Source organism: Sceloporus occidentalis, unplaced genomic scaffold (genome assembly GCF_023333645.1).
Source record: "Sceloporus occidentalis isolate IW3139 unplaced genomic scaffold, rSceOcc1.0.p SCAF_22, whole genome shotgun sequence".
Classification (NCBI taxonomy): Eukaryota; Metazoa; Chordata; class Lepidosauria; order Squamata; family Phrynosomatidae; genus Sceloporus; species Sceloporus occidentalis.
This window is the reverse complement of record NW_028317002.1, coordinates 15212578-15239959: the sequence shown is the minus strand read 5'-3', so window position 1 is coordinate 15239959 and position 27382 is coordinate 15212578. Positions and strand designations below refer to the sequence as shown.

The 27382-nt window shown below is 47.7% G+C and overlaps 4 non-coding genes across 4 annotated transcripts; all 4 read right to left on the bottom strand.

Annotated features, from left to right (window-relative positions):
- Positions 1-9262: 9262 nt before the first annotated feature.
- On the bottom strand, positions 9263-9334 carry TRNAD-GUC (transfer RNA aspartic acid (anticodon GUC)). The gene has a single exon. It is a non-coding gene; the product is annotated as a tRNA-Asp (tRNA).
- A 1948-nt stretch (positions 9335-11282) lies between these two features.
- Positions 11283-11354, bottom strand: TRNAD-GUC (transfer RNA aspartic acid (anticodon GUC)). The gene has a single exon. It is a non-coding gene; the product is annotated as a tRNA-Asp (tRNA).
- Positions 11355-12364: 1010 nt separating this feature from the next.
- On the bottom strand, positions 12365-12436 carry TRNAD-GUC (transfer RNA aspartic acid (anticodon GUC)). The gene has a single exon. It is a non-coding gene; the product is annotated as a tRNA-Asp (tRNA).
- Positions 12437-20671: 8235 nt separating this feature from the next.
- TRNAD-GUC (transfer RNA aspartic acid (anticodon GUC)) lies at positions 20672-20743 on the bottom strand. Its single transcript has one exon. It is a non-coding gene; the product is annotated as a tRNA-Asp (tRNA).
- Positions 20744-27382: the final 6639 nt, after the last annotated feature.

The window sequence follows — 27382 nt, the reverse complement described above, 5'->3', positions numbered from 1 at the left end:
ACGTTTCCCCGACCACGGAGGGTATTCTGGATCCCCAGTGTGATTCCCTTTTCGATCCCGAGGATCTCCATCACCCTAGATCAGCTGAATGGGTTCCGGCGGATCATATCGCCCAATACCTCGAGAAATGGGTCAGGCGACCACTTAGTAAAACTGCTAGACAAAAGCTCCGGGCTGAATGTCCACGACCTATTGTACCTAACAAGGTCTGTGAGACTCCTGTGGTGGACCCTAAAATGGTTCAATACTTATCTAAGTCAGGGTGGAACCCCAGAAAGGGCTTAGAGGCTGCCCTCAAGTCTTGTCAAGACAAGCACCTAGATATTTTTGGTCCTTTGGCCAAATTGTTTGAATTGGCGGCTACTGCCAAAGACAAGGGTGAGGCCGTTGACCCGGATACCCTCTTAGGCTGGATCCAGAGGGCTATATGTATTGCGGGCAACGTTAACACCTCATTTTGTATTGAGAGGCGTAAAGCCATTCTCTTAAAAGTGGAGCCTAAGTTGGTTAACCTTGCCCTTACTGAATCGGGCAAGGATGCTCAGGGGCTATTGTTTGGAGATTCTTTCATAAAAGAACTTGGGAGGTTTGTAGGGGCTTTCACTGCGTTAGATAAGGCCCAATCCTCTATGAGACGTGTCTTCGACAATCGGGTTTCCACCAGGGCCGGCAGATTCAGGGGCCGTCTGGCCGGCCGTAACACCTTTAGTTCATCACGAACTTCCAGAGGCTCTTTCTCTCAACCCCCTCCTACCAGGATGGACAACTTCCGACAGTACAGACAGGTTTCACCATTTTTCCCGTCAAGAGCCAGACCATGGCGCTCACGAGGTTCGGGAAGAGCACAGCGACGTCCCTATGGTGAGTACACATATAACCATCCCTTCTTCCCGTCTTCTGGTGGGAGGTCGTCTCCGTCATTTTTTCCCTGCTTGGGAAAATCTCACGGCAGACGTGTGGGTCCTCAATTGTGTTCGGGGTTACGAAATAGAGTTGATAGATATTCCGTACCAGCCTGTTCTTCCGTCTCCTATTATGTTCTCCCCTCAAGACCAGATTTTGATAGAGACAGAATTGTCAAATTTATGGGAGAAAGGTGCTATAGAACTCGCCAACGCAGAGTCGCCAGGTTATGTAAGCAACATATTTCTGGTTCAAAAGAAGGGAGGCGGCTTTCGTCCAGTGATCAATCTCAGGTCACTAAACGCTTTAGTTCGTTACAGACATTTCAAGATGGAAGGAATCCATCTCCTTCGAGACTTACTTTTACCAAACGACTGGATGGTGAAGTTGGACTTACAAGACGCGTATCTCACTGTACCCATGGCAGAAACGTCGCGGGACCTGCTCCAGTTCTTTTGGAAGGCACGGAGATGGCGTTTTACATGTCTTCCTTTTGGGCTTTCATCAGCTCCGTGGTGCTTCACCAAACTGCTACGGCCTGTGGTGGCTTGGCTTCGTATGCAAGGAGTAAGGCTTATCATCTACCTGGACGATCTCCTGATCATGGCCCAGGACCAGCAGACGTTGTTGTTGCACCTTCAGTTGACAATTACCCTTCTGGTGGATTTGGGCTTCCTCATCAACGAGGAGAAGTCATGTATGACGCCTGCCCACAGGATGGAATTTCTGGGTTTCCTAGTGGACGCGGAATCAGGGTCCCTCAGTCTACCCTCTGCCAAGATCCGTACTATTCGCAAGGAATTGACCCGGGCTCTCAACCGCCCTTTCATTTCTATTTGTTACCTTGCCAGGATCATGGGATTGTTAACATCATCGATCCAGGCGATCTTTCCTGCCCCGTTGCACTATCGAGCTCTTCAACGTCTGAAGATAGCTCACCTCCGCGAAGGGGCTTCTTACGCAGATCTCATTTCCTTGGACTCGGACACACGGGACGAATTGCGATGGTGGATCAAGAACCTGGAAGCGTGGAATGGCAGAGCCATTATGGGTCCGCAACCGGAGTTCACCATAGACTCGGATGCCAGCCTTCATGGTTGGGGTGCTCATTGCGAGGGATTCACTACGGGAGGCAGTTGGTCTCCAGGGGAAACCAGGCTCCATATCAATTGTCTGGAACTTCTGGCAGGATCGTTTGCTGTTCGCAGTTTTTCGAAAGATTGCGCCAATGTTTGTATCAGACTCCGGATGGACAATGTCTCGGCAGTCCGATACATCCACCACATGGGGGGTACCCATTCCAAGGCATTGGCGATTCTGGCGTTGGATTTCTGGCACCACTGTCTTCTCAGGAACATTACCATCCAGGCCGAATACTTACCGGGTCTGCACAACACGGTAGCGGATTGGTACTCACGATACCTGCGGGACTACAGCGACTGGAAATTGGATCCGACGGTGTTCCTTTCTATCGCTTCTCTTTGGGGCCCTTTATGTACAGACCTGTTCGCCTCCAGACTCAACGCTCAGCTCCCGAGGTTCTTCAGCTGGCGTCCGGACCCGGAAGCTGTGGCAGTAGAGGCGTTCGCGCAGGATTGGACGGGAAACCTCCATTATGCGTTTCCCCCCTTTTCCATGATCCCTCGTACCCTACTTCAAGTCAGACGTCAAGGGGTTCAGTTGGTGATCATTGCGCCACTATGGAGGTCGCAACCGTGGTTCCCTTCTCTGTTGGAAATGTCGATAGACCACCCCAGGTTGTTGCCAACGTCACTCTTCCTTCTACGGAATCCGGAGGGTCATCCTCATCCTTTGGTCCAGGATGGCTCCCTGCTTCTGGTAGCATGGCTGATTTCCGGGAACCTTGGTCAATCTGCGGTGTATCGGACACGACTAATCGGCTTTTGGCAGCATCTTGGGCTCCGGGAACCAGGAAGGCTTACGGGTCAGCTTGGAGAGTTTGGTCCCGTTGGTGCGTGGCTAGGGACTTGGATCCCGCTTCAGAACCTTTGAACGCGGTACTCCAGTTTCTTACATCTCTTTTTGAGGACGGCAAGGCTTACAGGACGGTTAACGTTTACAGATCTGCCATTTCTGCTTCGCATGGAGGCCTGAATGGTTGTCCGATCGGCAAACACCCTTTGGTTTGTCGTTTGCTGAAGGGTGTTCGATATAGTAGACCTCCTCGTCCTAGGTATTCCACTACCTGGGATGTCTCTTGTGTTCTCTCTTTCCTGGAGGCCTGGCCTCGGAATGAAGACCTTTCCCTAAAGGACTTATCGGCCAAACTGGTAACTTTATTGTGTTTGATCTCGTGCAAACGAGTAGCCGATGTCCGTGCTTTGGACTTTGACAATCGTTCCTTCGACCCGGACGGGGTTACCTTTAACATATCCAGGCGGACAAAAACGTCGATCACATCTGTTTTTTACCCGGCTTTTCCATCTAATTTGGCCTTATGCCCAGTGGCTTGTCTTCGGGAGTATGAATCTCGCACAGTGGAGTTTCGATCTCTATCTCACCCTAATCTTTTTATTTCATTCAAAGCTCCATTCGGACCTGTGTCTTCTACAACTTTGGCTCGCTGGTTGCGGCGTGTTATGGGGCTCGCCGGGGTGGATACCTCGGTTTTTGGGGCTCATTCATCCAGGAGTGCCGTGGCTACCAAAGTCATTACTTTTGGCGGCCGTTTGGAGGATCTTATGAAAGCGGCAGATTGGTCCAGACATTCTACGTTTAAAGAATTTTATTTCAAACCTGCCCCTAATCTGTTCTCCTCGATTATTGCCCAGCTTTAAACTTGCAAGAGGAGCCTCCGTGTCTTGTCATAAAATTACATGATTTTGCTATTTACATGACGAAAAGTCATGATTTTATTAAAGGCACGGAGGCGAGTATTGCTTCCCTCCCTTCGTCTGATTTTTCCTCGTTCCCTCCCGATGATTGGTTCTGGTATGGGTAAGTGTTGGGTGCATACTCATATGATCAGTTTAATTATTTCTCTTTTCATTACATCTTTGATTGTGTATGATGTTCTGTATCCTCATTGTCAGTTTTGTATTTGTTGAGCCGTATATTTCTGTTTGGTCCGCTGGTATTAACCCATGGATCGCCTACTATTTCTTGTTTCTTCTGCAGCCTAAGTGGATTCCAGGATGTTTCTTTGTTCTACGTTTCTCCCAGATGTGGATTTCGGGACCTTGACGTTCGTGTCTGACTGCTGGTTCCAAGTTTCTTCACGTTCGCCAGCCAAAGAAAGAGGAAGTTTTGGAGGAGGAGTTTGGCGTTATGAAGCAGTCTGTTGTGGGATTGGTTGTTGGAGTCAAATGTTATACTATATATTTTTTCTGAATGTACCTTTATTCATGTTTTCTTGCGGCTATTTTATCCAGTAAAGAAAGAGTTAAGCAATACTCGCCTCCGTGTCTTTAATAAAATCATGACTTTTCGTCATGTAAATATTAAAATCATGTAATTGTCATCAAACGGGAATCAACTAAAGGACTTACCTCGCCACTACGTTTTGTACCAACTTCCTTCCGCTGGAAAGCGCAGAGTAAGGATTTTACTCTTACAATCGGTATTTGGGTTTCATTTGCAAAGGTGGAACTCCAGCAGAGCAATCAAAAGCGCTAAAAGAAAGCCTCCACGACGGGGAATCGAACCCCGGTCTCCCGCGTGACAGGCGGGGATACGCACCATTATACTAACGAGGACTAGCGGTGGCCGCGACTGCTCCCGAAAGCCCTAAAACCTGTATCAGTGACTTTCGTTAGACAGATTTAAAGAGTGTGTGGTGCAAGGTTTGTACACTGCAAAAGCTCACGCACCTTTTAAGACTGTACTGAAAGGAGAGAATAGAAGCGACTGGCTTGTACCGGGATGGAACTCGCGACCTTGCCATTATTATTTCCAGTACAATTGCTTGAAAATTTGGATTGTCATCAAAAGGGAATCAACTAAAGGACTTAACTTGCCACTACGTTTTGTACCAACTTCGCACCTTTTAAGACTGTACTGAAAGGAGAGAATAGAAGTGACTGGCTTGTACCGGGATGGAACTCGCGACCTTGCCATTATTATTTCCCGTACAATTGCCCAAAAATTTGTATTGTCATCATCAAAAAAGCTACTAATGGACAAGCTGTATCGTTAAAAAGGTAAAGGGTCTCTACCCCCGGGGTTGCCCCAGCTTGTGAAAAAGAGGACGAGTGCTAGTCAGAGAGACCTTACCATATCTCCCGCCATAGGCAATCAGGCTTGCAAGACGTATTTAATACTACCCATCCGCAACAGATTCAGAGGTGGTCAGCGCAGAGTAAGAAGTTTACTCTATACTAAGGAGGACTAACTGCAAGCACGTGCTCCAAAAAGCCCTAAATCCTGTATCAGTAGCTTTCCTTAGCCAGATGCAACGTGCGTATGGGACAAGGTTTGCAAGTTGCAACAGCTCATGTTAAGACTGTGCTGAAAAGAGAGAAAAGAAGCAACAGGACCATACGGGGATTGAACCTGCGACCTTGGCATTATTATTTCCAGTACAATTGCTTGGAAATTTGGATTGTCATCAAAAGGGAATCAACTAAAGGACTTACCTTTCCACTACGTTTTGTACCAACTTCCTTCCGCTGGAAAGCGCAGACTAACTGCAAGCACGTGCTCCAAAAAGCCCTAAATCCTGTTGCAGTAGCTGTCCTTAGCCAGATGCAACGTGCGTACGGGACAAGGTTTGCACCTTGCAACAGCTCATGTTAAGACTGTGCTGAAAAGAGAGAAAAGAAGCAACAGGACCATACGGGGATTGAACCTGCGACCTTGGCATTATTATTTCCAGTACAATTGCTTGGAAATTTGGATTGTCATCAAAAGGGAATCAACTAAAGGACTTACCTCGCCACTACGTTTTGTACCAACTTCCTTCTGCTGGAAAGCGCAGAGTAAGGATTTTACTCTTACAATCGGTATTGGGGTTTCATTTGCAAAGCTGGAAATCCAGCAGAGCAATCAAAAGCACTAATGGAAGGCCTCCCAGTCAGGGAATCGAACCCCGGTCTCCCGCGTGACAGGCGGGGATACTCACCACTATACTAACGAGGACTAGCTGTGGGTGCGGCTGCTCCCGAAAGCCCTAAAACCTGTATCAGTGACTTTCGTTAGACAGATTTAAAGAGTGTCTGGTGCAAGGTTTGTACACTGCAAAAGCTCACGCACATTTTAAGACTGTATTGAAAGGAGAGAATAGAAGTGACTGGCTTGTACCAGGATGGAACTCGCGACCTTGCCATTATTATTTCCCGTACAATTGCCCAAAAATTTGTATTGTCATCATCAAAAAAGCTACTAATGGACAAGCTGTATCGTTAAAAAGGTAAAGGGTCTCTACCCCCGGGCTTGCCCCAGCTTGTGAAAAAGAGGACGAGTGCTAGTTAGAGATCTTACCATATCTCCCGGCATAGGCAATCAGGCTTGCGAGACGTATTTAATGCTATCCATCCGCAACAAATTCAGAGGTGGACAGCGCAGAGTAAGAAGTTTACTCTATACTAAGGAGGACTAACTGCAAGCACGTGCTCCAAAAAGCCCTAAATCCTGTATCAGTAGCTTTCCTTAGCCAGATGCAACGTGCGTACGGGACAAGGTTTGCACGTTGCAACAGCTCATGTTAAGACTGTGCTGAAAAGAGAGAAAAGAACCAACAGGACCATACGGGGATTGAACCTGCGACCTTGGCATTATTATTTCCAGTACAATTGCTTGAAAATTTGCATTGTCATCAAAAGGGAATCAACTAAAGGACTTACCTCGCCACTACGTTTTGTACCAACTTCCTTCCGCTGGAAAGCGCAGACTAACTGCAAGCACGTGCTCCAAAAAGCCCTAAATCCTGTATCAGTAGCTTTCCTTAGCCAGATGCAACGTGCGTACGGGACAAGGTTTGCACGTTGCAACAGCTCATGTTAAGACTGTGCTGAAAAGAGAGAAAAGAAGCAACAGGACCATACGGGGATTGAACCTGCGACCTTGGCATTATTATTTCCAGTACAATTGCTTGAAAATTTGCATTGTCATCAGAAGGGAATCAACTAAAGGACTTACCTCGCCACTACGTTTTGTACCAACTTCTTTCCGCTGTAAAGCGCAGAGTAATTATTTTACTCTTACAATCGGTGTTGGGGTTTCATTTGCAAAGGTGGAACTCCGGCTGAGCAATCAAAAGCACTAAGGGAAGGCCTCCACGTCAGGGAATCGAATCCCGGTCTCCCGCGTGACAGGCGGGGATACTCACCACTATACTAACGAGGACTAGCTGTGGGTGTGGCTGCTCCCGAAAGCCCTAAAACCTGTATCAGTGACTTTCGTTAGACAGATTTAAAGAGTGTCTGGTGCAAGGTTTGTACACTGCAAAAGCTCACGCACCTTTTAAGACTACTGAAAGGAGAGAATAGAAGCGACTGGCTTGTACCGGGATGGAACTCGCGACCTTGCCATTATTATTTCCAGTACAATTGCTTGAAAATTTGGATTGTCATCAAAAGGGAATCAACTAAAGGACTTACCTCGCCACTACGTTTTGTACCAACTTCGCACCTTTTAAAACTGTACTGAAAGGAGAGAATAGAAGTGACTGGCTTGTACCGGGATGGAACTCGCGACCTTGCCATTATTATTTCCCGTACAATTGCCTAAAAGTTTGTATTGTCATCATCAAAAAAGCTAATAATGGACAAGCTGTATCGTTAAAAAGGTAAAGAGTCTCTACCCCCGGGCTTGCCCCAGCTTGTGAAAAAGAGGACGAGTGCTAGTCAGAGAGACCTTACCATATCTCACGCCATAGGCAATCAGGCTTGCGAGACGTATTTATTACTATCCATCCGCAACAGATTCAGAGGTGGACAGCGCAGAGTAAGAAGTTTACTCTATACTAAGGAGGACTAAGTGCAAGCACGTGCTCCAAAAAGCCCTAAATCCTGTTGCAGTAGCTTTCCTTAGCCAGATGCAACGTGCGTACGGGACAAGGTTTGCACGTTGCAACAGCTCATGTTAAGACTGTGCTGAAAAGAGAGAAAAGAAGCAACAGGACCATACGGGGATTGAACCTGCGACCTTGGCATTATTATTTCCAGTACAATTGCTTGGAAATTTGGATTGTCATCAAAAGGGAATCAACTAAAGGACTTACCTTGCCACTACGTTTTGTACCAACTTCCTTCCGCTGGAAAGCGCAGAGTAAGGATTTTACTCTTACAATCGGTATTGGGGTTTCATTTGCAAAGTTGGAAATCCAGCAGAGCAATCAAAAGCACTAAGGGAAGGCCTCCCCGTCAGGGAATCGAACCCCGGTCTCCCACGTGACAGGCGGGGATACTCGCCACTATACTAACGAGGACCAGCTGTGGATGCAGCTGCTCCCGAAAGCCCTAAAACCTGTATCAGTGACTTTCGTTAGACAGATTTAAAGAGTGTCTGGTGCAAGGTTTGTACACTGCAAAAGCTCACGCACCTTTTGAGACTGTACTGAAAGGAAGGAATAGAAGTGACTGGCTTGTACCGGGATGGAACTCGCGACCTTGCCATTATTATTTCCCGTACAATTGCCCAAAAATTTGTATTGTCATCATCAAGAAAGGAATCGAACCCCGGTCTCTCGCGTGACAGGCAGGGATACTCACCACTATACTAACTGTGGGTGCAATTGCTCCTGAAAGCCCTAAAAGCTGTATCAGTGACTTTCGTTAGATTTAAAGAGTGTGTGGTGCAAGGTTTGTACACTGCAAAAGCTCACACACCTTTTAAGACTGTACTGAAAGGAGAGAATAGAAGCGACTGGCTTGTACCGGGATGGAACTCGCGACCTTGCCATTATTATTTCCATTACAATTGCTTGGAAATTTGGATTGTCATCAAAAGGGAATCAACTAAAGGACTTACCTTGCCACTACGTTTTGTACCAACATCCTTCCGCTGGAAAGCGCAGACTAACTGCAAGCACGTGCTCCAAACAGCCCTAAATCCTGTATCAGTAGCTTTCCTTAGCCAGATGCAATGTGCGTATGGGACAAGGTTTGCAAGTTGCAACAGCTCATGTTAAGACTGTGCTGAAAAGAGAGAAAAGAAGCAACAGGACCATACGGGGATTGAACCTGCGACCTTGGCATTATTATTTCCAGTACAATTGCTTGAAAATTTGGATTGTCATCAAAAGGGAATCAACTAAATGACTTACCTCGCCACGACGTTTTGTACCAACTTCCTTCTGCTGGAAAGCGCAGAGTAAGGATTTTACTCTTACAATCGGTATTGGGGTTTCATTTGCAAAGCTGGAAATCCAGCAGAGCAATCAAAAGCACTAATGGAAGGCCTCCCCGTCAGGGAATCGAACCCCGGTCTCCCGCGTGACAGGCGGGGATACTCACCACTATACTAACGAGGACTAGCTGTGGGTGCGGCTGCTCCCGAAAGCCCTAAAACCTGTATCAGTGACTTTCGTTAGACAGATTTAAAGAGTGTCTGGTGCAAGGTTTGTACACTGCAAAAGCTCACGCACCTTTTAAGACTGTAATGAAAGGAGACAATAGAAGTGACTGGCTTGTACCTGGATGGAACTCGCGACCTTGCCATTATTATTTCCCGTACAATTGCCCAAAAATTTGTATTGTCATCATCAAGAAAGGAAGGAATCGAACCCCGGTCTCTCGCGTGACAGGCGGGGATACTCACCACTATACTAACTGTGGGTGCAATTGCTCCTGAAAGCCCTAAAAGCTGTATCAGTGACTTTCGTTAGATTTAAAGAGTGTGTGGTGCAAGGTTTGTACACTGCAAAAGCTCACGCACCTTTTAAGACTGTACTGAAAGGAGAGAATAGAAGTGACTGGCTTGTACCGGGATAGAACTCGCGACCTTGCCATTATTATTTCCCGTACAATTGCCCAAAAATTTGTATTGTTATCATCAAAAAAGCTACTAATGGACAAGCTGTATCGTTAAAAAGGTAAAGGGTCTCTACCCCCGGGCTTGCCCCAGCTTGTGAAAAAGAGGACGAGTGCTAGTTAGAGATCTTACCATATCTCCCGGCATAGGCAATCAGGCTTGCGAGACGTATTTAATGCTATCCATCCGCAACAGATTCAGAGGTGGACAGCGCAGAGTAAAGAGTTTACTCTATACTAAGGAGGACTAACTGCAAGCATGTGCTCCAAAAAGCCCTAAATCCTGTATCAGTAGCTTTCCTTAGCCAGATGCAACGTGCTTATGGGACAAGGTATGCAAGTTGCAACAGCTCATGTTAAGACTGTGCTGAAAAGAGAGAAAAGAAGCAACAGGACCATACGGGGATTGAACCTGCGACCTTGGCATTATTATTTCCAGTACAATTAGTTGAAAATTTGGATTGTCATCAAAAGGGAATCAACTAAAGGACTTACCTCGCCACTACATTTTGTACCAACTTCGCACCTTTTAAGACTATACTGAAAGGAGAGAATAGAAGTGACTGGCTTGTACCGGGATGGAACTCGCGACCTTGCCATTATTATTTCCCGTACAAGTGCCCAAAAATTTGTATTGTCATCATCAAAAAAGCTACTAATGGACAAGCTGTATCGTTAAAAAGGTAAAGGGTCTCTACCCCCGGGCTTGCCCCAGCTTGTGAAAAAGAGGACGAGTGCTAGTCAGAGACACCTTACCATATCTCCCGCCATAGGCAATCAGGCTTGCGAGACGTATTTAATACTATCCATGCGCAACAGATTCAGAGGTGGACAGCGCAGAGTAAGAAGTTTACTCTATACTAAGGAGGACTAACTGCAAGCACGTGCTCCAAAAAGCCCTAAATCCTGTATCAGAAAAGAAGCAACAGGACCATACGGGGATTGAACCTGCGACCTTGGCATTATTATTTCCATTACAATTGCTTGAAAATTTAGATTGTCATCAAAAGGGAATCAACTAAAGGACTTACCTCGCCACTACGTTTTGTACCAACTTCCTTCCGCTGGAACTGCAAGCACGTGCTCCAAAAAGCCCTAAATCCTGTATCAGTAGCTTTCCTTAGCCAGATGCAATATGCGTACGGGACAAGGTTTGCACGTTGCAACAGCTCATGTTAAGACTGTGCTGAAAAGAGAGAAAAGAACCAACAGGACCATACGGGGATTGAACCTGCGACCTTGGCATTATTATTTCCAGTACAATTGCTTGAAAATTTGCATTGTCATCAAAAGGGAATCAACTAAAGGACTTACCTCGCCACTACGTTTTGTACCAACTTCCTTCCGCTGGAAAGCGCAGAGTAATTATTTTACTCTTACAATCGGTATTGGGGTTTCATTTGCAAAGGTGGAACTCCAGCAGAGCAATCAAAAGCGCTAAAAGAAAGCCTCCCCGTCGGGGAATCGAACCCCGGTCTCCCGCGTGACAGGCGGGGATACTCACCACTATACTAACGAGGACTAGCTGTGGGTGCAATTGCTCCTGAAAGCCCTAAAAGTTGTATCAGTGACTTTCGTTAGATTTAAAGAGTGTGTGGTGCAAGGTTTGTACACTGCAAAAGCTCACGCACCTTTTAAGACTGTACTGAAAGGAGAGAATAGAAGCGACTGGCTTGTACCGGGATGGAACTCGCGACCTTGCCATTATTATTTCCAGTACAATTGCTTGAAAATTTGGATTGTCATCAAAGGGGAATCAACTAAAGGACTTACCTCGCCACTACGTTTTGTACCAACTTCGCACCTTTTAAGACTGTACTGAAAGGAGAGAATAGAAGTGACTGGCTTGTACCGGGATGGAACTCGCGACCTTGCCATTACTATTTCCCGTACAATTGCCTAAAAATTTGTATTGTCATCATCAAAAAAGCTACTAATGGACAAGCTGTATCGTTAAAAAGGTAAAGAGTCTCTACCCCCGGGCTTGGCCCAGCTTGTGAAAAAGAGGACGAGTGCTAGTCAGAGAGACCTTACCATATCTCCCGCCATAGGCAATCAGGCTTGCGAGACGTATTTATTACTATCCATCCGCAACAGATTCAGAGGTGGACCGCGCAGAGTAAGAAGTTTACTCTATACTAAGGAGGACTAAGTGCAAGCACGTGCTCCAAAAAGCCCTAAATCCTGTTGCAGTAGCTTTCCTTAGTCAGATGCAACGTGCGTACGGGACAAGGTTTGCACGTTGCAACAGCTCACGTTAAGATTGTGCTGAAAAGAGAGAAAAGAACCAACAGGACCATACGGGGATTGAACCTGCGACCTTGGCATTATTATTTCCAGTACAATTGCTTGGAAATTTGGATTGTCATCAAAAGGGAATCAACTAAAGGACTTACCTCGCCACTACGTTTTGTACCAACTTCCTTCTGCTGGAAAGCGCAGAGTAAGGATTTTACTCTTACAATCGGTATTGGGGTTTCATTTGCAAAGCTGGAAATCCAGCAGAGCAATCAAAAGCACTAATGGAAGGCCTCCCCGTCAGGGAATCGAACCCCGGTCTCCCGCGTGACAGGCGGGGATACTCACCACTATACTAACGAGGACTAGGTGTGGGTGCGGCTGCTCCCGAAAGCCCTAAAACCTGTATCAGTGACTTTCGTTAGATTTAAAGAGTGTGTGGTGCAAGGTTTGTACACTGCAAAAGCTCACGCACCTTTTAAGACTGTACTGAAAGGAGAGAATAGAAGCGACTGGCTTGTACCGGGATGGAACTCGCGACCTTGCCATTATTATTTCCAGTACAATTGATTGGAAATTTGGATTGTCATCAAAAGGGAATCAACTAAAGGACTTACCTTGCCACTACGTTTTGTACCAACATCCTTCCGCTGGAAAGCGCAGACTAACTGCAAGCACGTGCTCCAAACAGCCCTAAATCATCATCAAAAGGGAATCAACTAAAGGACTTACCTTGCCACTACATTTTGTACCAACTTCGCACCTTTTAAGACTATACTGAAAGGAGAGAATAGAAGTGACTGGCTTGTACCGGGATGGAACTCGCGACCTTGCCATTATTATTTCCCGTACAAGTGCCCAAAAATTTGTATTGTCATCATCAAAAAAGCTACTAATGGACAAGCTGTATGGTTAAAAAGGTAAAGGGTCTCTACCCCCGGGCTTGCCCCAGCTTGTGAAAAAGAGGACGAGTGCTAGTTAGAGATCTTACCATATCTCCCGCCATAGGCAATCAGGCTTGCGAGACGTATTTATTACTATCCATCCGCAACAGATTCAGAGGTGGACCGCGCAGAGTAAGAAGTTTACTCTATACTAAGGAGGACTAAGTGCAAGCACGTGCTCCAAAAAGCCCTAAATCCTGTTGCAGTAGCTTTCCTTAGCCAGATGCAACGTGCGTACGGGACAAGGTTTGCACGTTGCAACAGCTCATGTTAAGACTGTGCTGAAAAGAGAGAAAAGAAGCAACAGGACCATACGGGGATTGAACCTGCGACCTTGGCATTATTATTTCCAGTACAATTGCTTGAAAATTTGGATTGTCATCAAAAGGGAATCAACTAAAGGACTTACCTCGCCACTACGTTTTGTACCAACTGCCTTCCGCTGGAAAGCGCAGAGTAATTATTTTACTCTTACAATCGGTATTGGGGTTTCATTTGCAAAGGTGGAACTCCAGCAGAGCAATCAAAAGCGCTAAAAAGAAAGCCTACCCGTCGGGGAATCAAACCCCGGACTCCCGCGTGACAGGCGGGGATACTCACCACTATACTAACAAGGACTAGCTGTGGGAGCAATTGCTCCTGAAAGCCCTAAAAGCTGTATCAGTGACTTTCGTTAGATTTAAAGAGTGTGTGGTGCAAGGTTTGTACACTGCAAAAGCTCACGCACCTTTTAAGACTGTACTGAAAGGAGAGAATAGAAGCGACTGGCTTGTACCGGGATGGAACTCGCGACCTTGCCATTATTATTTCCAGTACAATTGCTTGACAATTTGGATTGTCATCAAAAGGGAATCAACTAAAGGACTTACCTCGCCACTACGTTTTGTACCAACTTCGCACCTTTTAAGACTGTACTGAAAGGAGAGAATAGAAGCGACTGGCTTGTACCGGGATGGAACTCGCGACCTTGCCATTATTATTTCCCGTACAATTGCCCAAAAATTTGTATTGTCATCATCAAAAAAGCTACTAATGGACAAGCTGTATCGTTAAAAAGGTAAAGGGTCTCTACCCCCGGGCTTGCCCCAGCTTGTGAAAAAGAGGACGAGTGCTAGTCAGAGAGACCTTACCATATCTCCCGCCATAGGCAATCAGGCTTGCAAGACGTATTTATTACTATCCATCCGCAACAGATTCAGAGGTGGACAGCGCAGAGTACGAAGTTTATTCTATACTAAGGAGGACTAAGTGCAAGCACGTGCTCCAAAAAGCCCTAAATCCTGTTGCAGTAGCTTTCCTTAGCCAGATGCAACGTGCGTACGGGACAAGGTTTGCATGTTGCAACAGCTCATGACAAGCGCATAGTTGAGTTTGTGCCCCAGGAAGCTCATACCCCCATACCCAAATAATGACTCTGACACTTTACTTGGGTGCAAAATATTTTGTCCACAGCTTTATTAACATATATACAATATTTAGAGGTCATTGTCAACCCAGCCACCCCGGTTAACATTATTAACAGCTCAAATCTTATTAACACTGACAATGACCTCACATAACCAATAAATTAACCATATAATGGCACCAACACATACCAGGTGCCTCCACATTAACATATTAACATATTGACCACAATAGGGATGTACCGAGACACCCCTACCAGACCGTTTAACCAAATTATAACTATGTAGGGGCATACCGAGACACCCCTACACCACCGATTTAACCAAATTACCACTGCAGGGGCATACCGAGACACCCCAACACAACCAATTTAACCACACACCAATGCAGGGGCATACCGCGACACCCCTACACCACCCCAGGTTCTGAGCCACAGACCAGCTCGAAACCTACACCAATAACTTGAACCAAGTCAAATTATTAACCAAAAACATAACAAAACACCGTATTAGGCAATAATCCCCAACTAACCCCGCCACAGGCCAGACCTTGAACCCCTCAAGCCGTCTGAGCCCCGCCACACCGAAAAAACAAAGCTTGGGTTAACGCGTCCTGAAAACCCAAATTCAAAAAATCCAGGCCCACATCAGATAAGTGGACACCGTCCTCCCTAAAATAGCCAGGCAACAGGGACTCCAACTCCCAATGCCGTATCACCAGGCCACCACAACGCCTAATAAAGCTCGCCATGAGCTTATTCACCTTACCCTTGCACCGCGCAAGGGCATCCGCATCACGTGCATGCCTCCAGTGTAACCTCGGAACAATCTCCGACCATACAACCAAAACACGAGGAACTAAAGCCCTCAATCTCTCCACATCCCGTTTCATTCGCCAAACTAATTCCTTCTGGGGAACCACACCTAAATCGTTCCCTCCCGCATGGAACAAAACAATGTCCGGAACCCCTTCATCCCTCAAGAGTCGCCAAAGTTCCGCACACACATCATTCCATCCCGCACCGCGAAGGCCGATCCATCGCAGCAACAGCCGATCCTCCTGAAAGCCCAGTTGCGCACACGTCCCACGAACTGCAGCTCTCTGACCAGCCCAATAGACGTAGGAATGGCCCATGATCCAGGCCACCAAACCTGAAAAACAAAACAACAGTAAACAAAACCCTCCAGCAGAGCAGAGCTCACAACAGACCTTCAGGCCGAACATACGACCTAAAACGAACCGACTCCCAACGCCCCAACTTCTTGACCAAATCATCACCGAACCCCATCTGGGCTGCTACCGTAGCAGCCCCAATACGAAAAGAGTGCGTACCAAATTGACGCGGATCCAAACCCACGCGCTCCAAACATACACGGAAGATCTGTAAAAATTGAAACCGCGATAAGAAAAAAGGTCCCACCACAGCAGGGCGATGAGCCAAGTATTCCAAACAACCCCGAACTGGACACATCATGGACCCAGGCCATGGATACAACACGACATCACACCCCTTCCCAAGCACATCCGTCTTGGACCGCCGTAAACGAATAGACACCATGTCCTCGCTGACCAGCACGTCAGACCCCTGAAGACCCCCACCTCCAGCCCGACTCCTACTCACCAGCTCCCCGATCCGGAAAGCTCCGAAAAACGCCAAAATGAATGCCAACCCAAACAGCCTGGACTCATAAACTGAAAAACACACCGATGGCAAAACATCCAACACTTTCTGTAACACCTGCACCGACACCGGGCGCCTATTGTCACCAACACCAACCCGCCTCCGAAAACCCCTCAAAGCCTGACGAACCAAAAATTCCTTAGTATGATCTTTCCAACCCTTAAGCTTGAACAAAAACGCCAAAGCTGACATATTCCTCCCCAAGACCGCGGGGGAAGCCCCTTTTGAAACCAAATCAAACAGGAACCACAACAGCACATCCAGCTGTTCCGCTGCCGTATGCACAGATCCCACACAGGAAACCATCCTGTCCCAATCGGCCCAAACCTTACCATAAGCCGACCATGTTACCGGCGCCAACGATGCCCTCACGCCTCCAGCAAGCAACTCGTCCCTAAGTGCCACATCTCGTCCGGACAGACCAGACCTGAATCCTGAGCCCCGATCCCACTGAAAATGAGACAGGGAATCCGCTATAACATTTAAGAAACCCGGGACATGCTCAGCCCGAAACACCACATTAAGAGACATGCAGAGCAGAACAAACCTCCGTAACAACCGAACCACCGCCATAGAAGAAGCCGACAGCCGATTTACCGCATGAACCACCGCCATATTATCCGAGAAAAACACCACCTTCTTATCACGAAACGAATCGCCCCACAAAGACAAGGCGACCACCAAAGGAAAAAACTCCAAAAACGCCAAGTTGCGCATGAGCGGACTATCCCTCCAAGAATCCGGCCAACGTTCCGCACACCAATGGCCCTGAAAATACGCCCCAAAACCAACACTCCCCGAAGCGTCAGTATAAAGCTCCAACTCTTCGGCGGACACCGACTCCCTGCGAAAAAACACCGTACCATTAAAATGTTGCAAAAACACCTCCCATACCTCCAAATCAGCTCTCATAGCTGCCGAAACCCGTACAAAATGATGCGCCAACTGGACGCCCGAAGTGGCCCGTGACAAACTTCGAATGAAAATCCTACCCATGGGAATGGCCCTACACGCAAAATTCAAACGACCAATCAAGGCTTGTAACTGCCGTAAGGTCACCTTCCGAACACCACGAAACTCGTGAACCACATCCCTAAGCGCCCGCAGCTTATCTTGCGGCAGCCTGCATTCACCCGCCACCGAGTCAATTTCCAAGCCCAAAAAACTCAAACAGGTAGTAGGACCCTCGGTTTTGTCCGCAGCCAGCGGGACGCCAAACGACCCGGCCACCCACTCCAACATCCGTAACAAGTAACCACACTCCCCAGATCCACACGGACCCACACAAAGAAAGTCATCCAGATAGTGAACCAAAAACCGACTCCCCGCCTCCATCCTGACCACCCATTCGAGGAACGAACTGAACGTCTCAAAATAAGAACAAGAGATGGAGCAACCCATAGGGAGACACAAGTCGACAAAATACTGACCCTCAAAATAACAACCCAACAGATGATGACAATCCGGGTGAATCGGTAACAAACGAAATGCCGATTCAATATCTGCCTTAGCCATAAGGGCATTAGGGCCCGCCTTCCTAACCAACTCGACAGCCTGGTCAAATGATGCATAGGAAACAGAACACAGCACCTCAGCAATGTCATCGTTCACCGACAAACCCTTCGGGTATGACAGGTGATGGATCAACCTGTACTTCCCAACTTCCTTCTTAGGTACCACCCCCAAAGGTGACAGACGTAAATTACCCAGAGGGGGAGAAGAAAAAGGACCCGCCATCCTGCCCAAAGAGACTTCCTTTGCCAACTTGTCCCTCACCACCTCTGGAAACTCCAAAACCGACTTCAAATTCCGATTACAACTTCTAAATTGCCTAACAGAAAAAGGAATGTAAAACCCATACCGAAAACCGTCGCACAACAACTGAGCCGCTTCACGATTACCGTAACGGCTTAGCCAGGGTAGCATCGCGTTTAACCTCACCGGGGTTAGCCCCAGAGGAAGCGGCCCCGGACCCGGAAGACGTAGTTCCCGGGACTCCTCCAGATTTCCCCTTCTTGAAACACTTCGTGAAACTATGGGCGCCCCCACAACCGGAACATTCATGCTTGAACTTGCAAGCAGACCCCCACTTACAATGGCTGTCGTTGAACAGCCAACAAAAACCTTTCCTATTGACGGCCGACGCGGAACCGTGCCCGCCCGCGCCGGCCCCCGACTGAAAGGGCTGCGCCTTCTGCGCCATCATAAGCTTCATCCACAATGGCAGGTCCATCTGGTCCCACCGCATACCTGGATTAGCCGACAACCGCTGCCTAAACTGCTCGTCGTATTTCCACCACGCCAGACCCCCATACGTTCTATACGCTTCCCAGATACCATCCAAGTAACAAAAAAGGGGAGAGCACAAATTAGCCGACTTCTCCCCAATAACACTAGCCAATATACAAAATGCCCTCAACCAGTTACCAAACGACTTGGGAATCTTCCTATAACGCTTTTTCTTTTCCTCCTCCTCCTTCTTAGCATCCTTCTTATCCTCCTCTTTCAAATCTATAAACTCCTCCAAAGGCAACAAAGAAAATATCTCCACAAAATCCCCTTTCCAAATCTTATCCTTAACATCCTGCTTCAGATGAACCCCCAGGGGGCCAGCAAAAGAAACATAGGCGTTCTGCCTAGCCGAATCCGGAATCCCACCTGTCAATTCTGCCCTCTCGACACTAACCGAAGAAGCCCCCGAGACCAAAGCCTCACCACTATCCGCTCCCTCCACTGCTGGCACAACTACCGCACCGCCTGCTCCCACACAGGAGCCAACTGAAGACCACACCTGCCCACAACCAGAACTCACCTGAGACCCCTTCTGCAGAGACCCCAACAACCCCTTCAAACCGTCTAACAATTGTCGGGTTTCAACCATAGCTCTAGACTCACCACCGGAACCTCTGGCTGCAGCTCCAAGCCCCGAGGCTGCATCCTGGCCGCCGCCATCATGAGAATCCCTTGGCAAGGCCGCACTCCCATCACCCCCAGCCGCCGCAGAAGGACGTCGCTGAGGACCCGGGCCATGACCTCCAACCGCACCGAAAGACCTAGAAGGAGATAAAATACGAGGCACAGAAAAAGATTCCACACGAACAGACGAACCACGCCGAACAGGAATCCGAGACCGAAAACCACTAACATCCCCAACCTCCCTCCCCGGACTACCACAGGGAGACCTAGACCTATCACAAGCCCTATTAAAACCTCTACCTAAACCCCCCGACGAAGACAGCGCCTCAATACTATCCCGAAGAAAAGAAACATCCTGCGCCTGACTCTCAAACCCCAAAGTGCGGCCACCGCGACCCACCTGCCTAGAACTAGCCTCCTCAACCAACAACCCAACATCCTGCGTCACACGCTGAGCCCGGCCCAATGAAGTGGCCGTAAAACCGGAGACGGCACCACGGGACCGCCCGAGGCCCGCCGCGAAACTCTCACCACCTCCAGTCAGCTGCTCAGCCGCCGAAACGGCACCTTCTCCGCACCGAAGGCCCGCAGAAAACGCTCGGGGGCTGCCACTAACCCTCAACGCTGCAGAAACCGCTCCCTCCTCCTCCGACGAGCACGACGGAGAATTCCCACCACTGCGCACCTCAGGGGCAGACGCACCGCCAACCACGCTGCCACCTATCTCACCCCCCGCTGACCTAACAGCACCCCTCGACCTCCCGGGGCCCGCCGCACTCGTTTCCTCATACCTGCCAACGTAGCCGCGACCCACACCAGCCATGTCGACCTCCAACCTCTGCTGTTCCGCCAGGGCCCGTTGAAAACCACGGGGCGCCCGCGAAGTACCACTCCCACGAACACCAACTCCGCCCCGGCCTCCAACACTCTCGTCACGCCTGTCTCCTGAACGGCTCCGGACCCGACGTCCACCAGATGACAACTCCGGGCTCAAGCGTTCCGGAGGCCGTGTGCGCCGCACAGGCCGACCCGACGAAGGAACCGCCGCGACGTCCAACACAGGTGCCAACTGCTCCCTCAGCCAACCGGTACCACGTTCCCTCGTAGCCATCCGAAGCCCCTCCAGAGTCTCCTCAATTTCCCGCTCCATCTGAAAAAGAAAGCAAAAGCCTCTCCGAACCAAATTGCTCAATACAGAACAACCAGGATTTGGATAAGCAGTTAAGTGACAGTTTACAAAATGGTTGCCACTTATATACCTTACTAATAACCCCACCCATAACAATTCTAAACCAATTAAATTAAATCCTTCCTTTTTGCACACCACCTAGCTCTGTCAAGGCCCACTCCGCCTAAGCTGCGCTGCTCCATGGGCTTCATGTTAAGACTGTGCTGAAAAGAGAGAAAAGAAGCAACAGGACCATACGGGGATTGAACCTGCGACCTTGGCATTATTATTTCCAGTACAATTGCTTGGAAATTTGGATTGTTATCAAAAGGGAATCAACTAAAGGACTTACCTTGCCACTACGTTTTGTACCAACTTCCTTCCGCTGGAAAGCGCAGAGTAAGGATTTTACTCTTACAATCGGTATTGGTGTTTCATTTGCAAAGCTGGAAATCCAGCAGAGCAATCAAAAGCACTTAGGGAAGGCCTCCCCGTCAGGGAATCGAACCCCGGTCTCCCGCGTGACAGGCGGGGATACTCACCACTATACTAACGAGGACTCGCTGTGGGTGCGGCTGCTCCCGAAAGCCCTAAAACCTGTATCAGTGACTTTCGTTAGACAGATTTAAAGAATGTCTGGTGCAAGGTTTGTACACTTCAAAAGCTCACGCACCTTTTAAGACTGTACTGAAAGGAGAGAATAGAAGTGACTGGCTTGTACCGGGATGGAACTCGCGACCTTGCCATTATTATTTCCCGTACAATTGCCCAAAAATTTGTATTGTCATCATCAAAAAAGGAATCGAACCCCGGTCTCCCGCGTGACAGGCGGGGATACTCACCACTATACTAACGAGGACTAGCTGTGGGTGCAATTGCTCCGGAAAGCCCTAAAAGCTGTATCAGTGACTTTCGTTAGACAGATTTAAAGAGTGTGTGGTGCAAGGTTTGTACACTGCAAAAGCTCACGCACCTTTTAAGACTGTACTGAAAGGAGAGAATAGAAGTGACTGGCTTGTACCGGGATGGAACTCGCGACCTTGCCATTATTATTTCCAGTACAATTGCTTGAAAATTTGGATTGTCATCAAAAGGGAATCAACTAAAGGACTTACCTCGCCACTACGTTTTGTACCAACTTCCTTCCACTGGAAAGCGCAGACTAACTGCAAGCACGTGCTCCAAAAAGCCCTAAATCCTGTATCAGTAGCTTTCTTTAGCCAGATGCAACGTGCGTACGGGACAAGGTTTGCAAGTTGCAACAGCTCATGTTAAGACTGTGCTGAAAAGAGAGAAAAGAAGCAACAGGACCATACGGGGATTGAACCTGCGACCTTGGCATTATTATTTCCAGTACAATTGCTTGAAAATTTGGATTGTCATCAAAAGGGAATCAACTAATGGACTTACCTCGCCACTACGTTTTGTACCAACTTCCTTCCGCTGGAAAGCGCAGAGTAAGGATTTTACTCTTACAATCGGTATTGGGGTTTCATTTGCAAAGGTGGAAATCCAGCAGAGCAATCAAAAGCACTAAAGGAAGGTATTCTGTCTCCACATGAATGCGAATGAAGGTGTAACTGGTAGTGGCTGTGTGACTTTCCTACCTTCGTGTCCAAGCAGTGGAGCAGACAGGACCGGCAAAAGCTCAGGTTAGACGGATACACGTAGACACAGTGATTTGAATCAATGTGGGTTTATTTGACCCAAAATACAAACATTGGTATAATACTGAAATGACCTTGGTGTTGTCTGCTGATATCTTTCCTGAGGCTAACTGCTGGTCAAAAAACTGATGCCTTACGAGCCCGAGTGATGAATGTCCAGTCACACAGAAAGCAGATCCCTCACACAAGGGTTGCAGGAAGTGACATGGACCCAGGCTCCTGAAAACACACCCAGCAAAGGAAAGCTTTATTAACAAGAACAGAGGCGTGCAGCATACAAATTCTGGCCAGCAGATGGCAGCAAAACGACCATACATAGAAACAATATGGTGATGGAAGAACCGATAATATGGTGGACAGTTAAATAAATATGAGAACAGTACAGAAGACAGCACACTCCCCGTCTGAAATTCCCAAGGGAATTTCACTATGAGTAATTTCCAAAAAATATATGGAACAAACCTGTAACAAACATGTTAGAATAAAACAGGAAACATTACAACATAGTCCTGTTTCAAACTTGGAATGGAGAAGATCCACAAAATTCAAGTTCAGTTCTGTTTATCCTGCAGGGATGTTCTCGATGGGTAGTATCATAATAAGTTCGTTAATTGGCCTTGCAAACGTTTTATGCTCACCCTGAAGATAGTCAACTCCACCTTCCGGACCCTGCCATCTTTGCTAGGAAAAACCTTTGTAATAAGTCCCATAGGCCAGTGAATCCGTTCGGTTTGTTGCTCCTTCATCAACACGAGGTCTCCTTCTTTCAAGTTTGGTTTGTGGTGTTGCCATTTTCTTCTTCCAGAAGTAATCCGCTAGGTATTGTACACGTTTCCATTGTTTCTGGTAGATGTTCGCATGGGTAAATTCTTTACTAGGTATTAGCGTATCCTCCGTTTTTTGGGTAAGGAGAATAGCAGGAGTCAGTACAGTTGGTGTTTCAGGATCCATCGACACTGGCACAAGTGGTCTTGAATTGATTATGGCTGAAACTTCAGCGAGAAGGGTGACTAGGGTCTCATGTGTGAGCCTTGAAGAGTTTACATCCATTAACATAGAATTCAAGATGCTGCGTGAGATCCCGATCATCCTCTCCCAGGAGCCCCCCATGTGGGAACTATGAGGAGGATTGAAAATCCAAGTGCAACCTTTCTCTGCCAACTGATCTTGAGTGGGCTTGGTATCGATGTTCAGTTCTTTACTTGCTCTGATGAAGTTTCCTCCGCGGTCAGACCTCAACTGTTTCGCTGGTCCTCTGATTGCGAAGAACCGTCTTAAGGCATTAATAAGGCTGGATGTGTCCATGGATTCTATCACCTCTATGTGAACGGCACGCACACTCATGCAAGTGAATAGTACAGCCCAACGCTTACTTTTGGTCCTGCGTGCAGACACCATCCATGGCCCGAAAATGTCTAGGCCAACGTAGGTGAATGGTGGCTCTGTACATAGTCTATCCACAGGCAAGTCAGCCATTTGTTGGTATAGTTGTTTTCCTCTTGCTTTACGACAGTGCACGCAGTCGTGAAGTATTTGGGCCACACGTTTTTTCATACCTATAATCCAAAGGCCTGCAGACCGTAACCTGCCCTCAGAGATTTGTCTGCCTTGGTGTTCAGCCTTTTCGTGGTGGTGTCGGATCAGCAAGACAGTGATATGATGTTTGCTGGGAATGATGAGAGGATTTTGTTCTGCAACTCCTAGGTGGGCTTGATTCAAACGACCACCGACTCTCAGCAAGCCAGAACCGTCCATAACTGGATTTAAATTGGCAAGAGGGCCTTTTATTGGAATCCGCTGCTTGTTGTACAAGCACTTCCATTCTACGTTGAATTCTTCCTGATGGACATGGCGTATTATGAGGGACTCACTATGAGAGATATCTTCAGCAGAGAGGGGTTTATGACAGACGTGTCAGCCATGACAATCCTTATCTTGTTGAGTACTGTGATAACATCTCGCAATGTGCACTAACCTAGCGATAGTTCTGACGAGTCTCATCCAACAGGAGAAACGCTGGAAGCGCTGACAACCGAGGCTGGAGGTTTGCTTTATTCCAGTAACTAATGCACTAACTTCAGCGCGGATTTCTGGATCATTATCCGGATCCTGGATGCTGAAAACTTCCTGTACACATTCGTCCCTCTGTCTCAACAGAAACTCCGGACCTGTAAGCCAAGAAGAGTTAATAAAGGAACCTATAGACATCGGCCTAGTGGCGTGGTCTGCTGGATTAAAGTTGGATGGCACATAGTGCCATTGTTCAGGTTTTGAAGACCTCCTGATTCTCTCTATGCGGTTACTGACGTACACATAAAATCGTTTAGTCCGATTATAAATGTAACCTAAAACGACCTTACTGTCCGTGTAATACTGGACCTCTTCTATGTCGACACCCAGTTCTTGTTGTATGAAGTCTGCAATCTCCACTGCTAACACAGTCCCACAGAGTTCAAGTCTGGGAATAGTATGATCAGGCTTGGGAGCCAACTTAGCCTTACCAAAGACGAATCCAATGTGACTTTGTTTGTTGAGTTCTGTCACCTTCAGATAGGCAACCGCTGCAATGGCTTCCGTGGAGGCGTCTGAGAACACGTGGAGTTCTTTCTTTATGCTAGAGGTAGATGAGGTTTTGACATAGCATCTCGGGATGTGGATCTCATCCAAGGCACACAAACATTGTTTCCAGGCTTCCCATTTTTGCTCTTTATCAGAAGGAAGTGGGGTATCCCAATCCTTGACGGTTTCAGAAAGTTGTCTCAGTAGGGATCTACCTTGTATGGTGATGGGTGCTACAAATCCCAGCGGATCAAATAGGCTGTTCACCACTGATAGGACACCACGTTTTGTGAATGGCTTGTCTGCACAACTTATTTGAAAACCGAAGGAGTCGGCCGAGAGATCCCACCTGAGGCCCAAGCTCCTCTGCACAGGTGGACTGTCCAGTCCCAGGTTAATGTCCTTGAATCCAGGTGCATGATCACCTGACTCGAAGGCTCTCATTACGGCCAGGCTGTTTGAAGCAATTTTGTGTAGTCTAAGTTTAGCTTGGTACAACATTCTTTGAGTCCTCTTGAGCAGACTGATAGCCGCTTCTTCAGTCGGTAGTGATTTGAGTCCGTCATCTACGTAGAAGTCCTTTTCTACAAAGTCTCTCGCGTCTGCTCCATACTCGGACTCCCCTTCTAATGCAGTTCTCCGAAGGCCGTAAGTTGCTACGGCAGGTGAAGGGCTGTTTCCAAATACATGCACCCTCATTCGATACTCCACCATCTTTGCATTGGTGTCATTGTCCTTGTACCACAGAAACCTGAGGAAATTCCGGTGGTCCTCTCTGACTACGAAACAGTGGAACATCTGTTCAATGTCGGCAGTGATGGCGACAGGCTCTTTCCTGAACCTCATCAGCACTCCTACTAAGTTATTTGTCAGATTGGGACCTGTGAGAAGAACATCATTTAGAGATACACCTTGATGTTTGGCGCTTGAATCGAAAACAACCCTAATTTGATTAGGTTTCCATTGATGATACACTCCGAATGAAGGCAAGTACCAGCACTCTTCGTTCTTCCTTAAGGATGGAGCTGTTTCTGCGTGGTTGTTACGGAATATTTTATCCATAAAGGCGACAATGTGTTTTCTCATTTCAGGCTTGCTGTTCATGGTACGCTGAAGAGAGTTAAATCTAGACAGAGCTTGTTCCAGATTGTTAGGGAGTCTTAGCCTGGTAGCTCGGAAGGGTAATGGAGAAACCCAGTGATCGGTTTCGTCTTTAAAGGACTCTCTGTCCATTATCTTGACAAATTCTCTGTCCTCTACTGACAAGGCTACTTTATCGTCGTTCTTGGTTGTGTGAAAGACTGATCTCCCCAAGTCTTCGGCAAAGAAGGGAGAAATTATGTCAGGTGGCTGTATGAGGTCTGGAGACTTCTCTTTCACCTCATAGTGATGAGGACACGGCTTAATGCAAGTTGTGCGTCCATCTCCACGCACATAAGTCTTGAAGGAGTCAATTCCTGGTTGATCTAAGCATACGTTCCCTATGACTACCCATCCCAAGTCCAGTCTCTGGGCGTATGGTGCATAGTCGGGACCATTACATTGTTGACGCACCTTGTGTACCCTTAGATTGTCTCTGCCGAGCAGGAGTAGAATCTCGGCGTTGATGTCCATAGGTGGGATAAGGCTGGCTAGGTGCCTTAGGTGTGGTTGGTGAAATGCAACTTCTGGGGTAGGAATCTCATCCCTATGGTTGGGTATTTGGTCGCATTCGATCAGCGTCGGTAGGGGTATTTCGGTATCCCCATTGATAGGAGAAGCAATGAATCCTTGTGCCCTTCTGCCGCTAGTCTCTATGCGGCCCGAGCAGGTGTTTAAGGTGTAGGGTTCTGATGGTCCTTTGATTCCAAAGGCTTCAAAGAATTTAGGTCCCGCTAGGGACCGGTTACTTTGGTCGTCGATGATGGCATACATTCTTACTGCCTTTTCTGGTTGTCCGTCTGGGTAAACCTTGATTAGGCATAGTCGGGCACAACATTTCTCATTCTGACTCTCCCCACATACTTCCAAGCATGAGCAGGAAACAGCTGTGGCGGTGTTGGCGTGATTCTGGGGCTCCCCGCCATGACTTGGAGCGGGGCTAATGGCAACTGCAGCCGGTGAGTCCCTGGCGAGTGGGGTTGGGTGCATAGCTGAGGCATGTCTTTCGCTATGACACTCTTCACACTTGATGGCAGATTTACAGTCCTTGGCCATGTGCTCCAATGAAGCGCAGCATCTGAAACATACCCCAAGCTCGGTGAGGACTTTCTTGCGCTCCTGTATGGTTTTGGATCTAAACCCTCTGCATTTGTTCAGTGAGTGTGGTTTTTTATGAATGGGACATTCACGATTGAAGGACTTGTTTCCTAATGAGGTAGTGTACTGTTTTCCCGTGGGTACTGCAGGTGATGGTAGGTTAGTCTTTCTAACGCTCACGCTGCTCTTAAAGTCTCTGTGTTTATGCATGACACTTTCAAACCCTGATGATGACGTCGCTGAGGCTATAGTGTTGGACCCCAGGAAGTCAAGGCTGGGGTCATTCCTCATCTGGGACTGTTCATCGATGAACCTACAGAAATGAATAAATGGGGGAAAGGTGACGTCATGTGCTCTTTTGTACCTTGAGACCGACGCTGCCCACTTCTCTTGCAGACCGTATGGTAGCTTCACAACAATTGGGTTCACTCCATGCGCTGTATCCAGGTAGCACAGCCCAGTCAAACGAGGGTCTCTTTTGGCTAGCTCCAGTTCCATGAGCAGATCACTTAAGTCCTGAAGCTTATGGACTTCCTTGAGATTGATCTTTGGGATGTTTTGCAGTCTCTGGAATAGGGCCTTCTCTATCGCTTCTGCACTACCAAAGGTCCGTTCAAGTCTCTGCCAGGCGGCAGCGAGACCTGCTTCTGCTTGTCCCACATAGACAGTTCTGAGGCTCTTGATACGATTTGTAGAGCCTGGGCCCAACCATTTGATCATGAGGTCAAGTTCTT